The sequence below is a fragment of the Pongo abelii genome, chromosome 5, assembly GCF_028885655.2.
Source record: "Pongo abelii isolate AG06213 chromosome 5, NHGRI_mPonAbe1-v2.0_pri, whole genome shotgun sequence".
Lineage (NCBI taxonomy): Eukaryota > Metazoa > Chordata > Mammalia > Primates > Hominidae > Pongo > Pongo abelii.
The window spans coordinates 98,824,972-98,839,725 of record NC_071990.2 but is presented as its reverse complement, the minus strand read 5'-3'; the positions used below and the strand labels follow the sequence as shown (position 1 = coordinate 98,839,725).

Sequence of the window (14,754 nt, the reverse complement as noted above, 5' to 3'; positions counted from 1 at the left end):
CAGTTCAGGAAATAAAACAATATATAATTTTTTCAAACCCTTAGTCTCCAATTAGATTTTTAGGGGGTTGAATGAAATTATGAGAAGGTTTCTACGTTATGAATGTGGTTGTGTTGCTATCAGGTATTTCCTTCAGGGACATAGCTCCCCTGAGCGACCAGTCCAGACAGGTTCAAGCAGAGCCTCCACCTGCCTGGCATCCCAAATACATGAGGGTCATCTAACAGAAGAAATTTCCAAATGCAGATTTAATTATGTGGAACACAATTTTAAGCATAAGTGCCATAATCCCTAACATTTCTTAGAGATGGAAAAATGAAGATAGCCATAGTAAAATATTGATAATTTTGATAATACTGGGTGCTTTGAGCTCTATGATAAACTAACCCCATTATTTCACAAAAATTAAGTTAGGACATTCACTTATTATTCAATATTCAGTTATTGAAAAAAGATGTTATTTCCTTAACAGATCTAAAATTCCTCCCCCAGATAAAATAATATCTTATCTAGAACCTGTATTTTAGCACCACATATTACATAATCATGATTTAAGTAATTGATTGAATGTAAGGTTTTGTTGAATCCACAGGAAAGGAAACATTAGCTTTCCCATGAGTTTCTAATTCATATGCTTCCTCTAATTTCACATCTTTTTTTCTTTTTTCAAATGTAAAACATACCAGGAGCAGTGAGGAGTGAAATAAAAGAAAGAAAGAGAAACAGAAATTTCCCTAAAAAGAAAATCTTTAAAACTTTAATACATTATGGTTTTAAATATTATAAAGCTGATTTTTGTAATCTAAAATAGCATACATAATATACATAATTTACATTGCACATTAACATAACTGTAAATTCCTTTATTATCCTTCATAGACTTATTTCATAACCAAGGCAGGAATATTATATTTTAAAATAACAAGAATATTGGTGAACTGTTGTCAGCAGTAGGTATACACTCACTTCTGTTTATATTTTAGCATTTTACATTTATATACTTACAAAGAATAGCATGGCATTTTTTTTCAAATGGCCATTTCAATTATTTAATGGTTAATTTAGATTCCATGCAATTCTTTGAATAATTATGTAAAGAGTCTCTCTGAGTTGTGTATATGTCACACCAAAACAGTTAGTTTTGTAGAAAACTATTCAGCCAAATCTTGGGTTGATGTTACTAAGGATAATACATCTTTCAGATTTTATTTCCTAGCAAGTGATTGTTTTGGCACCATGCATTCATTATCTGTGTTCCTATTCCAAAGCTTTTTCCAATCATTCCTGAAATTCTTAATCAATAAATGTTACCACAGAAGTTTCCTAATGTATACTGTGTAATTTAAAATCTTTGCTTATTGAGCAATAAGCATTATGAGTGACACTGCTTCATAAATCAGGGCATGTAGATGAGAAGCAGGAGGAGGAGAAGGAGGAGGAAGGGAAAAAAGATGAATTTAGAAAATGTAGCAATCAGAAGCTATAAACAAGAGAAGAGGATACCAAAGTAGGATCCACAGAACACTAGTCCTGTGAGATACTTAGTTAAAAATATACAGAGAGATTCTGAGGTCAAACACTTTTGATAACACCGTACAAAACAACCTCTCTTGAAGTTTCACAATGGATTAATATTCTAATACATATCAAAGGCTCTACAAAGTTTACTAGGAAAAAATGTGTTTAATTTTGTTAACTACTATGGTAGGCACTGAGATGCCTACCTCAAGATCCCCCTATAAGGGAGTGTGTGCTCCCAGCTGCAGAAAGTGCATCCAGCGCTCACCCCCAGCTTTCAGCACAAGGGCAGCTCCCATCTGTTGTCTGAGCCAGAGGCCTCAGCATTCTGACCCATTGCACAACTCTTTGACAAGCAGCCTTGCTGCTGTGCACTGCTCTAGGTTTGCTGATGCTTTGTCCCGAGCACGTGCTGCCATTCAATTTCCTCCGCCCAATAGGATTGCTTCCTCCCTGTTCCTTTAAGAAGTGTTGATCTCCCACCTCTGCCTCAGTCTGATCTTAAATAACCCAATCTGAGACAACTGCCATCCAAGAACTTAATTTGACCTTGCTATTTATTTCTGAGCACTTGCTTTGGGGAAGGCTCTAATAAGGGGTCTGGTGGCACAACCCCTTCATCAAGACTTAGGAACAGAGTGCGATGAATCTAACCTGGAAATAATTTCACTCTTTACCTCTGCATCTCTGAGTTGTCCGGCAGAGAAGTCAATGAAGTGTTCTCTCTTTGACCCCTCCTTCAGTCTTTACAATTTTATTGCAAGTATCATCTGGAATTTTAGAAATTAGAGTTGTGTTTTTGTTCATGCTTAAGTCCTTATATATTATAATCCAAATTTCTTTCAAGAAGACTGTTTTCAGTTACTTTTAAGGCCAGAACATAAGATCAGATGGTTTGCTCTCTCTGTGAAGGAAGTTATGAGCAGAGCAGCACTTTACCTATTTCTAAGGAGTATACTAAACATATTCATTTTTGGGACTTTATACTTATCAGGAAAAAATTTAAATATTGACTAAAAGTACTATTAAAATGCAAGCTATCCATCTCCACTAAAATCACTTGGCATCCTTGCATCCCTAACTGATCAGTAATTAAACTCCAAGTTTAGGACACAAGTTCATTGTAATACTCTAACAAGCAATTTGCTGTTTTCATGATTTTTTTTTAATAATGTAATACTTTAGTTTAAATTTTTTTATTTCATTTCTAAAGAGTATAACATCTAAATATTCATTTTTCATAGAGATAAATTATCATGAAATGTGAAACATTTCACCTAAAGTTGAAACATTTTAATAGATATTAAAAGAGCCCCCAAAGATAAATCTTTATAGAACAAATTAGGATTCTTGCATTCCGTAACTTTTCTATATGAACGTTATTAAAGAGAAGAATATCTTTATCTTTCCTTGGTTTGAAATTTAGGTAGGCCATGTTATGACATGACAAAGAAACAAGTTGTAAACACACTCTGAGTACATATTTAGTAAATTTAAAATACAATTGCACTCGAGGTTTGAAATCAGGTTAATTTTAATTGTCATCATTTTAAGGATATATTTGGATGTTTTAGTTCTAAGGTTTATCCATTGTTATATATGAGCTGATTTTTTTTTTTCAAATATCTAGTGAACAGTTTTACTAATTTGGTTTGACTAATAAAATGAGCACTGTTACCACTGCTGGGAAATAATAAACATGTTCTATCCTTAAGCTGTATACATGTTTATTAAGCACGAAGTATTATGCAAATCATATATTTAGAGTTTGCCACCAAAAGTAAACAAAGAAATGAAAAGAATGAACTAGAAAGACCATCAAATAAAAAATGTGAGTTTCAACCACAGTACCAGAGTAGAGAAGGTGGTGACAAATTTCCATTTCTTCAGTACCTGGAGAACTTTAATTTCCTTTCATTTTTGGAGAAGGGAGTGGAGTCTCAACACTTCAACACATTTTGTCATGAGGGCAGAAAGGGGTATTAAATGGTTTTCCTCAAGCTTATAGCACACAGCTCTCTGCTGCTAGGTGTACCAGTAATTCAGCTGCAAGTAAGCTAATGAAGAAATTAAATCACTTGCCTTTTTCTTGTCTCTTTCTTAGAGAGGATGCATTTTGTGCTGACAGTGCAGAGTTGATAAAATAGCAATTTTTGAAAAGCTTGCTCATTTAGCTACTCTCAGAACCCCTGCTGACATCACTGACATTTTCTCCAAATATGCAAATACTGTAAGTCACTTTCTAAGATGCGTGCATATATTTCCAAAAATGTTATTATTTTATGATCAACTAGGCATAAATGCAGAGGCAGACTAGTTTGCTGGCTTTGTAATGCCACACTCATGAAACGACTTTTTTTTTTTTAAATGAGATTTGGTGAGAATCTGTCACAGCCTCATAGATCTTTAAAGGTGAGTTATTCCTTTTATATAGAGAGGGAGTTATTTTAAGGCTTTCCCATTATATAAACATAAAAATAGGAGGTAAAAGCCCGTAAGCCCAGCAAACTTAAATACCTGGGTGACAATGGCAATATTATCATTAAACTTGACACACAACTTTTGAAATACAGTGCAGATGCAGTAGGCGTGAATACTATCTTATTTAAATGTCTGTATTAAGCACAACCACTCTCTGCTAAAAATGGGGAAAAAACAAACAAGTCATATTCATCAAAGTAATTGTGTAGGTACTTTCAGTACCAAAATGCCTAGAATGAAGGATTGAACTGCTAACAGCAGCAGTGACAGCCATGAATCATGGTAGGCTACTCCGGGGCCTTTACCACCATAAAACAAAAGATGTAGATGAAAAATGCTGCAATTAAGTGATTTGATTTCTGCCCCCTTTTTCCTACTGCATTCGTGCATGGCTGCACAGCAAAGATTGATGGGAAAAATTACTCTACGTGATCTCTGACAGAGCCTTGGAACAATTCTATAAGGGGGAAACATACAAATCAAACCAGCTTTCTTGTATTCAAACAAAATAATACATATAAAGCAAATACTTTAGCCTATATCCAAAGCACCAAAATTTGCATGCACACATAAATTGTTGAGAAATGCTCTGCTATCAAAACCAAACTCATGGATTTTCCAGCTAGTTGGGTTATACTGATATTTGTTTAAATAAATATTCAATCAGTACTGCCGAGTGGCATCTTCAATATGTCTGTGCTCTGAGAACAAATTACAGATACAAATTTGTGGAGGTAAAACATTCTTATCTTTTATATCAATAAATTATTAATGAAAATACACATAAAATAAAATAATAGAAAATTTCACTGACTATTCAACTCCCCTGTCATTATAGTCATTTAGAGGGACATTTTTAATGAGTATTCACCACTCAGTTGGGGTCCCAAATAGAAAAGAATCATACTTGAATACAAGGGACTATTTTATTGCGGTTGATATGTATGGTTAAAAGATGCTAAATTTGCAACATCCACTGAATAAAATAAACAATACTGCTAATATGAAGAAAAAATAACTCCTATTATCAGAGGCTAAAGTAAAATTATATGGGTTTCATTACCTGAGGAGAGAAGGTCACTCAGTCTCCATCCACTGTAAGATATGCACAGTCAATTTAACTTGAATTTGTGCAATATTATCGCCCCCTCCCCTGAATGGAGAAGAACATGTGTATACTTGACTTTGTAATGTGTACTGAGGCTGCATTTAAAGGCTGCTAGTATACTGATGTTGAATTGGATACATTCTTACATTCTATCTATAAACATTTATACATCTGTCTTTCAAATATTGGGGTGCTTTAAATTATGAGTTAATGACAGCATTTTGAAAGACAGTAAACAGTTTCAATATTACTATTTATTTATGTCTAGTGAGAAACTTTCAAAAATACATTCTACTGAAATTTATTTTACTACAGCTGCTCAGGCAGTTATCCAAAAACAATGCGCTTAATTGTTGTGGTTCTTTTGCTGTCAGCCACAATAGGAAACCTCAGGGTCCCAAGGCCAGAATTCATTAGTGGATTCTCTGACTTTAATAATGAGGAAATCTGTGAAATACTAGCATGGTTTGATGAAATATTACAGACTTGAAAATCAGGAGACCTGGGCTCGCCACTAATTAATATTAGGCTGAACCACATGAAATCTCTGTTTTTGTAGTCCAAAAATGGTTGAATATCACAATTATAAGTGGTTCAACCTATTTAGTTTGGTATAGGATAAGCATTCATCTTCAATTTCTTAGATATAAAATAGACAAAATGAACATTTGCAATTCTTACCAGTAGGTATTTAATATGCTTTGGTGAAATTTATATTTTTTATCTTCACCTGTTTGGTAATAATTCATATACTTTACCAGCGATCATTAAATAAGTTAGCAACCTTTATCAATTTACCAAGCTATAAGGATTTATCTTAAGGAATCAAGGTAAATCTATAGAATAAATTCATTTAGTGAAATTTCCATAAGAACTCAATTAATTCTTTCTTTTATAAGTGGGGTTTTGTTTATCTATTGGGACACTTAAAAGATTTTTCACTTTATTTTTGGTAGATTGTCTCTTTCTTATATAAAAACAAAGAATATAAGTAGCAAAAAAAAAATGCCTGAGGACAATATGGAAATTTAAACATCATCATCATAGTAATAAGTATGCTGTGACTGAACTTAAAATCTGGTTCCGAGCTTCCTGGCAGACAGAATAAAAAGGGAATAAATGTTAGTGTCCTCTTGTCTTTCATCTTTTATATTTAGATTCTTAAGGTCAAGAGACATCTCTTATTCATTTAGATACTATGAAGTAGTCTCTTCCTTTATATCCTGCCCCTTCTATTAACTATTTTTCTTTTATGGAATTTTTAGTAAGCAATTAAATAGATCAGTGTAGAAACTACATTCTATAGAAGACTTCTATTATCATATTATTCAATATTTCATACATGAGGATGTATGGCGGTGTATAGGGAAACCCTGGTAACATAACTATAAATTGAAAAAAAAAACCTTAAAATACTTGATCCCCCAATACCAGCACAATTAAGTTATTTTTGTAGAAATAACTAGTTAGAGATATACTATCTTAAGTATTTTAGATTATTTCAATAGTGCCAATGATAGTATCTACTAAAATTAGAAATATAAAATATTTTCTATTCTCTTAATTTTTTTACTAAGGTATGATTGGAATACAATAAACAACACATTTGAAGTGTAGAATTTGATAAGACTTTACATATGCACACACCCTTGAAACTACCACCATAATCAAAATAAGTGCATTCATCACACCTGAAAGTCTTCTTGTGCTCCTTTGTTATCCCTCCCTCATATTTCTCTCTTCCCTACTGATATATTTCTGTCACTGTAGATTAGTCTGTACTTTCTATAACTTTATATAAGTGAAATCATATGGCGTGTCTTTTTTTGTCTGACTTCTTTCATTCAAAACAATGATTAATATTTTGAAATTAGTCCATGGTGTTTGCATATATCAATAGTTCACTTTTTGTCAGTGCTGAGTTAGTGTTCCACTGTAAGAAAATATCACACTTTTTAAAAACATGTTCACCAGCTGATGGACATTTGTGTTGTTTCCAGTATGAGTTATTACAAAGAAAGCTGCTATAAACATAGCATCTTTTCTCTTAATATTGTTGAGAGAACGAAAAGATGCAGACTGAGAGAAAATATTTGCTAAGCATATATTTGATAAAAGACTTTTATCCAGAACATATAAAGAACTCTCAAAATCCAGTAATAAGAAAACAAAAAAACTATTATAAATAAGTAAAAGATTTGAAGACATTACCAAAGAAGACATACAGGTGGTATATAAGGACATATAGGAAGATGGTCAAAATCATTAGTCATTAGGGAAAAGTAAACTTAAAGCACAATGTGATCCCACCTATTGAAATGACTAAAACTAATATAAAAGCCTATACCAAGTTTTGGCAAGGATGTGGAGAAATTAGAAGCTCCCATAAACTACCAGTAGGAGAGTAAAATGGTATACCCTCTTTGGAAAACAGCTTGACAGTTCCTTAAAAAGTTAAAGATATACCTATCGTATGATTTTGAAATGAATGATTTTTAAACTGATTTTAGTAAAAGATAATTCTTAGCAGGCTTGAGGCTAGAAGTATGTTCCTTGCTTAGCATAATCTCTGTTAATGCTTAATTCCCTCCCCTTTTAACAATTTAAGCATTAAATATCCTTTATATGCCATTAATTTCCAATTTTACATCTGTATCACAGGCTTTGCCATTTAACCCTAAACTTGAATATCTAAAACTTATTTTGTTAATAATAGTTCTTACTGGCCGGGAGTGGTGGCTCACACCCATAATCCCAGCACTCTGGGAGGCTGAGGTGGGTGGATCACCTGAGGTCAGGGATTCAAGACCAGCCTGGCCAACATGATGAAACCCCGTCTCTACTAAAAATACAAAAAAAGATTCGCCAGGAGTCGTTGTGGCACCTGTAATCCCAGCTACTTGGGAGGCTGAGGCAGGAGAATCGCTTGAACCCACAAGGCAGAGGTTGCAGTGAGCCAAGATCGCATCACTGCACTCCAGCCTTGGAGACAGAGTAAGACTCTGTCTCAAAAAAAAAAAAAAAAAAAATGTAGAAGTAGTTCTTACCTATGCTTCCCTATCTGAGGAACAGTACTATTCTCCAACTAGTGTGTTATGCCAAAATTCTAGGAATCATACCTAATGTTTCTCTTCCTTCACTACCCATTACTGTTCCCCATAGACAACCAATTAACAAAATCTGTTGTCTGTATCCCAAAAACGTGTCCAGAATCTGTCCAGTTCTCATTTCCATTGCTACTTCTATAGTTCAAATTTCCATTATCCCTCATTACATTGCTATAGTAAATTCCTAATAGCCATTTTTATTTCCACTCAAAATCCTAACCTCTGCAGTCCATAGTTCCTATAGCATTCAGAATATTCTTTTTAAAACCTAAATCAGTTTTTGTTACTCCCCTTCTTAAACCCCTCAATGCTTTTCTTTACCATTTGGAATGAAATCCAAACTCTACCATTATCTAAGTTATCTGTCAAGCTTCTGGTTCTCTCATACACCACACAACTCCCAAACTGCTCTAGACACCCTGGTCTTCTTTATGTTCCTTAAACTCTCCAAGCTCATTCTCACCGTTGGGTCTTTGCACTGAACCTGGTGCTGCCAGGCCTTTCTTAGGCCTGGTTTTTGTCATTTGGATGTCAGCTCTAATATCTCTGCAGTGAATATTCCCTGATTACTGAATCTAAATTAGCACTCCTCCATTACCCCTATGCCATTATCTCATTCCATCACCATGGTATCTTATTAATGCATTTATTTTATTGTGTGTTGTCTATCTCACTTCATCTAAGACATTATTATCATTACCAAAATACTGAAATCTTGTCAATATTTTTTATCTTATATTAGGAATAATATTTGGCAAGTAGGGGACAGTCAATATTTATTGAATGAATTTTTTTGGAGGATACATTTACATGGAAGTTAAAGGCAATTTTATTCCCCAAAATCACTTGTTTATGTTTGTTTGTATATTTTTTATTTGTTTTACTTATATGAAAAAATGAAAAAGTAAGGAATATTTCAAAAAAAAGGAAAAGGAGACAAATGCTACGTTGGAATGGAAAATTTTTCATAAAATAAGAATTTTGTCATAATTAGAAGCTTAGGGAACTGTTGCTTGATATGACAATCATTCTGGGGAAGAACACTAAAGCATAAAGCAAGCACTCATAACGCAGTCTTCTGTCTCCATTAATCAAGTTTATAGCAGCCACATGTAGCACCACCAGATGCTGAAATTTTTAGTGGCTAGAAAAATCTCGGATTTTATACTAGACAGTCACTAACTGGGGGTGCAGAGCAAGTCACATTACTGCCCTCTAATCCACAGGGCTTAAATAAAGGCTCTTTGGTCAGCTCCTATAACCCTAGGAACAAATATTCCCTTTGACTACATCTAGGGGCTTGGGGTGTCATCTAGTCTTATTAAGGGGAGAAAAATGACATCATCTTAGAAAAAATAAATTTTCATTTCTATCTTAATGGTGACACTATCCTGGAAAGTCAGCCTCTTCCTTTCAAAATAGTGGTTAATGGCAACATTCAAAAGAAAATAAAATGGCCCAATCAGGCAGAGGGTATGAAAAATGCAAATAGCAAAGTCAGTGGCCTAGGCGACTGGTTGGGCGTGGTGGGATCTTTAAGTAAATAAGGCTCCTTAAAGTACAGTCAGCCACAGAGCACACAAGCTGGAATAAAGAAATGGGAAACACAGAGCAGGAGCATGCAGCAACCACAAGGAAAGCAAAAGACACAAAAGGAGCCCAGAGACAGTGGCCTCTGAGAGAGAAAGTGGCCTCTGAGAGAGAAAGTGATGGAGAGCAGCCCTTTTAGTGTGCCATTGCCAGAAGGAGAAACTGTGTAGGGAAAAGTGAAAAAAGGTGAAGATCTAGCAATGAAAGCAGCAAAGGCCTTGAATTGCTAAAAATGGAACACAGAAAAAAAATCATCCATACATTTTCTCCACTGTATGTAGGAAAATGGCTAGAAGAAGTCTATTGAGAAATCCAAGCATAATTCATTGTATAAGAAGAGTTTACTCAGCCCAAAGTCTCCTTAAGCTGATAAGCAACTTCAGCAAAATCTCAGGATACAAAATCAATGTACAAAAATCACAAGCATTCTTATACATCAATAACAGACAAACAGAGAGCCAAATCATGAGTGAACTCCCATTCACAATTGCTTCAAAGAGAATAAAATACCTAGGAATCCAACTTACAACGGATGTGAAGGACCTCTTCAAGGAGAACTACAAACCACTGCTCAAGGAAATAAAAGAGGATACAAACAAATGGAAGAACATTCCATGCTCATGGGTAGGAAGAATCAATATCGTGAAAATGGCCATCCTTCCCAAGGTAATTTACAGATTCAATGCCATCCCCATCAAGCTACCAATGACTTTCTTCACAGAATTGGAAAAAACTACTTTAAAGTTCATATGGAACCAAAAAAGAGCCCGCATCGCCAAGTCAATCCTAAGCCAAAAGAACAAAGCTGGAGGCATCACGCTACCTGACTTCAAACTATACTAAAAGGCTACAGTAACCAAAACAGCATGGTACTGGTACCAAAACAGAGATATAGATCAATGGAACAGAACAGAGCCGTCAGAAATAATGCCACATATCTACAACTACCTGATCTTTGACAAACCTGAGAAAAACAAGAAATGGGGAAAGGATTCCCTATTTAATAAATGGTGCTGGGAAAACTGGCTAGCCATATGTAGAAAGCTGAAACTGGATCCCTTCCTTACACCTTATACAAAAAGCAATTCAAGATGGATTAAAGACTTAAATGTTAGACCTAAAACCATAAAAACCCTAGAAGAAAACCTAGGCATTACCATTCAGGACACAGGCATGGGCAAGGACTTCATGTCTAAAACACCAAAAGCAATGGCAACAAAAGCCAAAATTGACAAATGGGATCTAATTAAACTAAAGAGCTTCTGCACAGCAAAGGAAACCACCATCAGAGTGAACAGGCAACCTACAAAATGGGAGAAAATTTTCGCAACCTACTCATCTGACAAAGGGCTAATATCCAGAATCTACAATGAACTCCAACAAATTTACAAGAAAAAAACAAACAACCCCATCAAAAAGTGGGCAAAGGACATGAACAGACACTTCTCAAAAGAAGACATTTATACAGCCAAAAGACACATGAAAAAATGCTCACCATCACTGGCCATCAGACAAATGCAAATCAAAACTACAATGAGATACCATCTCACACCAGTTAGAATGGCAATCATTAAAAAGTCAGGAAACAACAGGTGCTGGAGAGGATGTGGAGAAATAGGAACACTTTTACACTGTTGGTGGGACTGTAAACTAGTTCAACCACTGTGGAAGTCAGTGTGGCGATTCCTCAGGGATCTAGAACTAGAAATTCCATTCAACCCAGCCATCCCATTACTGGGTATATACCCAAAGGACTATAAATCATGCTGCTATAAAGACACATACACACGTATGTTTATTGCGGCATTACTCACAATAGCAAAGACTTGGAACCAACCCAAATGTCCAAAAATGATAGACTGGATTAAGAAAATGTGGCACATATACACCATGGAATACTATGCAGCCATAAAAAATGATGAGTTCATGTCCTTTGTAGGGACATGGATGAAATTGGAAATCATCATTCTCAGTAAACTATCACAAGAACAAAAAACCAAACACCGCATATTCTCACTCATAGGTGGGAATTGAACAATGAGAACACATGGACACAGGAAGGGGAACATCACAGTTTGGGGACTGTTGTGGGGTGGGGGGAGGGGGGAGGGATAGCATTGGGAGATATACCTAATGCTAGATGACGAGTTAGTGGGTGCAGCGCACCAGCATGGCACATGTATACATATGTAACTTACCTGCACATTGCGCACATGTACCATAAAACCTAAAGTATAATAATAATAATAATAATAATAATAAATAAATTAAAAAAATAAAATAAAATAAAAGAAGAGTTTAAAGGAAGGAATTAGCACCTGTACCACACACTGTTGGTTATGTTTAACTTAATTGATTCATAAATACGGCCATTAGTTAATAGATGGTGTCAGATCTGTTTATCTACTACATAAACCCATTTTTAAACATTTAAGTTTCAATTTATAAACCTTATCAGATAACCAATTATTTCCTATACACTAGAGCTCTGAATAATAATCAAGTGCCGAGAAGAAAAAGCAGATTATTCAGATTATTCTCTCTCTCTTTTTTTTTTTTTTTTTTTTTTGATAGGATTTTGCTTTGTTGCCTAGGCTGGAGTACAGTAACATGATTATGGCTCAACCTCTTGGGCTCAAGCAATTCTCTTGCCTCAGTCCCCTGAGTAGCTGGAACAGGTGAACACCACCACACCCAGCTAATGTTTTTAATTTTTTGTAGAGACAGGTTCTCATTGTGTTGCCCAGGCTAGTCTCAAAGTCCTGGCCCCATGCAGTCTTCCAGCCTGAGCTTCCCAAAGTACTGGGATTAGAGGCATGAGCCACTGTGCCCAGCCATATTACTCTTGATTTTATTTGCTATGACCCAACTTCCCTAACAGAGTGGAGGGAGAAGAGGATAATAAATTGAAGAGTGGAATCAACCTAAATTCCCATCAACAGTAGACTGGATAAAGAAAATGTGATACATGTACACGATGGAATACTATTTTGCCATTAAAAAAGAACAAGATCATGTCCTTTGCAGGAACATAGGTAGACCTGGAAGGCATTATCCTAAGCAAACTAAGGAATAGAAAACCAAATACTGCATATTCTTACTTGGAAGTGAGAGCTAACCAATGAGAACACATGGACACAAGGAGAATAACAACAGACACTGGAGTCTACTTGAGGGTGAAGGGTGGGAGGAGGGAGAGGACAGGAAAAAATACCTTTCAAGTATTATGCTTATTACTCAGGTGACATAATTATCTACACACCAAACCCTTGTGACACACAGTTTATCTATGTAAAAAGCCTGAACATATACCCTTGAACCTAAAATAAAAATTTTAAAAAGAAACAATAAACCGAATAGTGAAAAATCATGAGAATGCACGGATTAAATGAAAAATACAAAAGATAAATGAAGTACACAGGTGTTTATTTTCTTTAATATAGGATCAATAGAAAGTGTCTTACCAGGCCAGGTGTGGTGGCTCACGCCTGTAATCCCAGCACTTTGGGAGGCCGAGGCAGGCAGATCATGAGGTCAGGAGATCAAGACCATCCTGGCTAACACGGTGAAACACTCTCTCTAAAAAAAATACAAAAAATTAGCTGAGCATGGTGATAGATGCCTGTAGTCCCAGCTACTTGGGAGGCTGAGGCAGGAGAATGGCATGAACCTGGGAGGCGGAGTTTGCAGTGAGCCAAGATAGCACCACTGCACTCCAGCCTGGGCAAAAGAGCGAGACTCCGTCTCAAAAAAAAAAAATAAATAATAAATAATAAATAAAGTGTCTTACCAAAAAGAAAAGATGAAAGTGGATAGGCTTTTCTTAGGGAATAAAAGTAACCTAAACTCTCTGAGAGATTGAGAAATGTTTCCTTTCTCTTGAGTGTCTGAGTGCTTATAGAGGAAGGAGAAAACCAATCTATTTAGCCAGAATAAAACAATATTTTGAGCCTATGTGTGTCTCTGCACATGAGGTGGGTCTCCTGAATACAGCACACTGATGGGTCTTGAGTCTTTATCCAATTTGCCAGTCTGTGTCTTTTAATTGGTGCATTTAGCCCATTTACATTTAAGGTTAATATTGTTATGTGTGAATTTGATCCTGTCATTATGATGTTAGCTGGTTATTTTGCTTGTTAGTTGATGCAGTTTCTTCCTAGCATCGATGGTCTTTACAGTTTGGCATGTTTTTGTAGTGGCTGGTACTGGTTGTTCCTTTCCATGTTTAGTGCTTCCTTCAAGAACTCTTGTAGGGCAGGCCTGGTGGTGACAAAATCTCTCAGCATTTGCTTGTCTGTAAAGAATTTTATTTCCCCTTCACTTATGAAGCTTAGTTTGGCTAGATATGAAATTCTAGGTTGAAAATTCTTTTCTTTAAGAATGTTGAATATTGGCCCCCACTCTCTTCTGGCTTGTAGAGTTTCTGCCGAGAGATCTGCTGTTAGTCTGATGGGCTTCCCTTTGTGGGTAACCCGACCTTTCTCTCTGGCTGCCCTTAACATTTTTTCCTTCATTTCAACTTTGGTGAATCTGACAATTATGTGTCTTGGAGTTGTTCTTCTCGAGGAGTATCTTTGTGGCATTCTTTGTATTTCCTGAATTTGAATGTTGGCCTGCCTTGCTAGGTTGGGGAAGTTCTCCTGGATAATATCCTACAGAGTGTTTTCCAACTTGGTTCCATTCTCCTGTCACTTTCAGGTACACCAATCAGACATACATTTGGTCTTCTCACATAGTCCATATTTCTTAGAGGCTTTGTTCATTTCTTTTTTACTCTTTTTTCTCTAAACTTGTCTTCTCGCTTTCATTTCATTCATTTGATCTTCAATCACTGATACCCTTTCTTCCAGTTGATCAAATCGGCTACTGAAGCTTGTGCATTCATCATGTAGTTCTCATGCCATGGTTTTCCGCTCAGTGCTGGGAGAACCACTACTCTCTTCAAAGCTG

General features: G+C 35.7%; 1 long non-coding RNA gene across 22 annotated transcripts in view; it reads right to left on the bottom strand.

The window, feature by feature from the left end:
• LOC129060000 (uncharacterized) overlaps window positions 1–14,754 on the bottom strand; it is a 1,058,541-nt gene that overhangs the window by 388,418 nt on the left and 655,369 nt on the right. For 19 of the 22 annotated variants that reach the window (XR_010140292.1, XR_010140285.1, XR_010140291.1 and 16 more), the window contains one exon: window positions 13,269–13,383. The exons of the other annotated variants lie outside the window; for them this stretch is intronic. This is a non-coding gene — a long non-coding RNA (uncharacterized LOC129060000). The remainder of the gene's footprint in view (window positions 1–13,268; window positions 13,384–14,754) is intronic. 22 annotated transcript variants of the gene reach the window in all.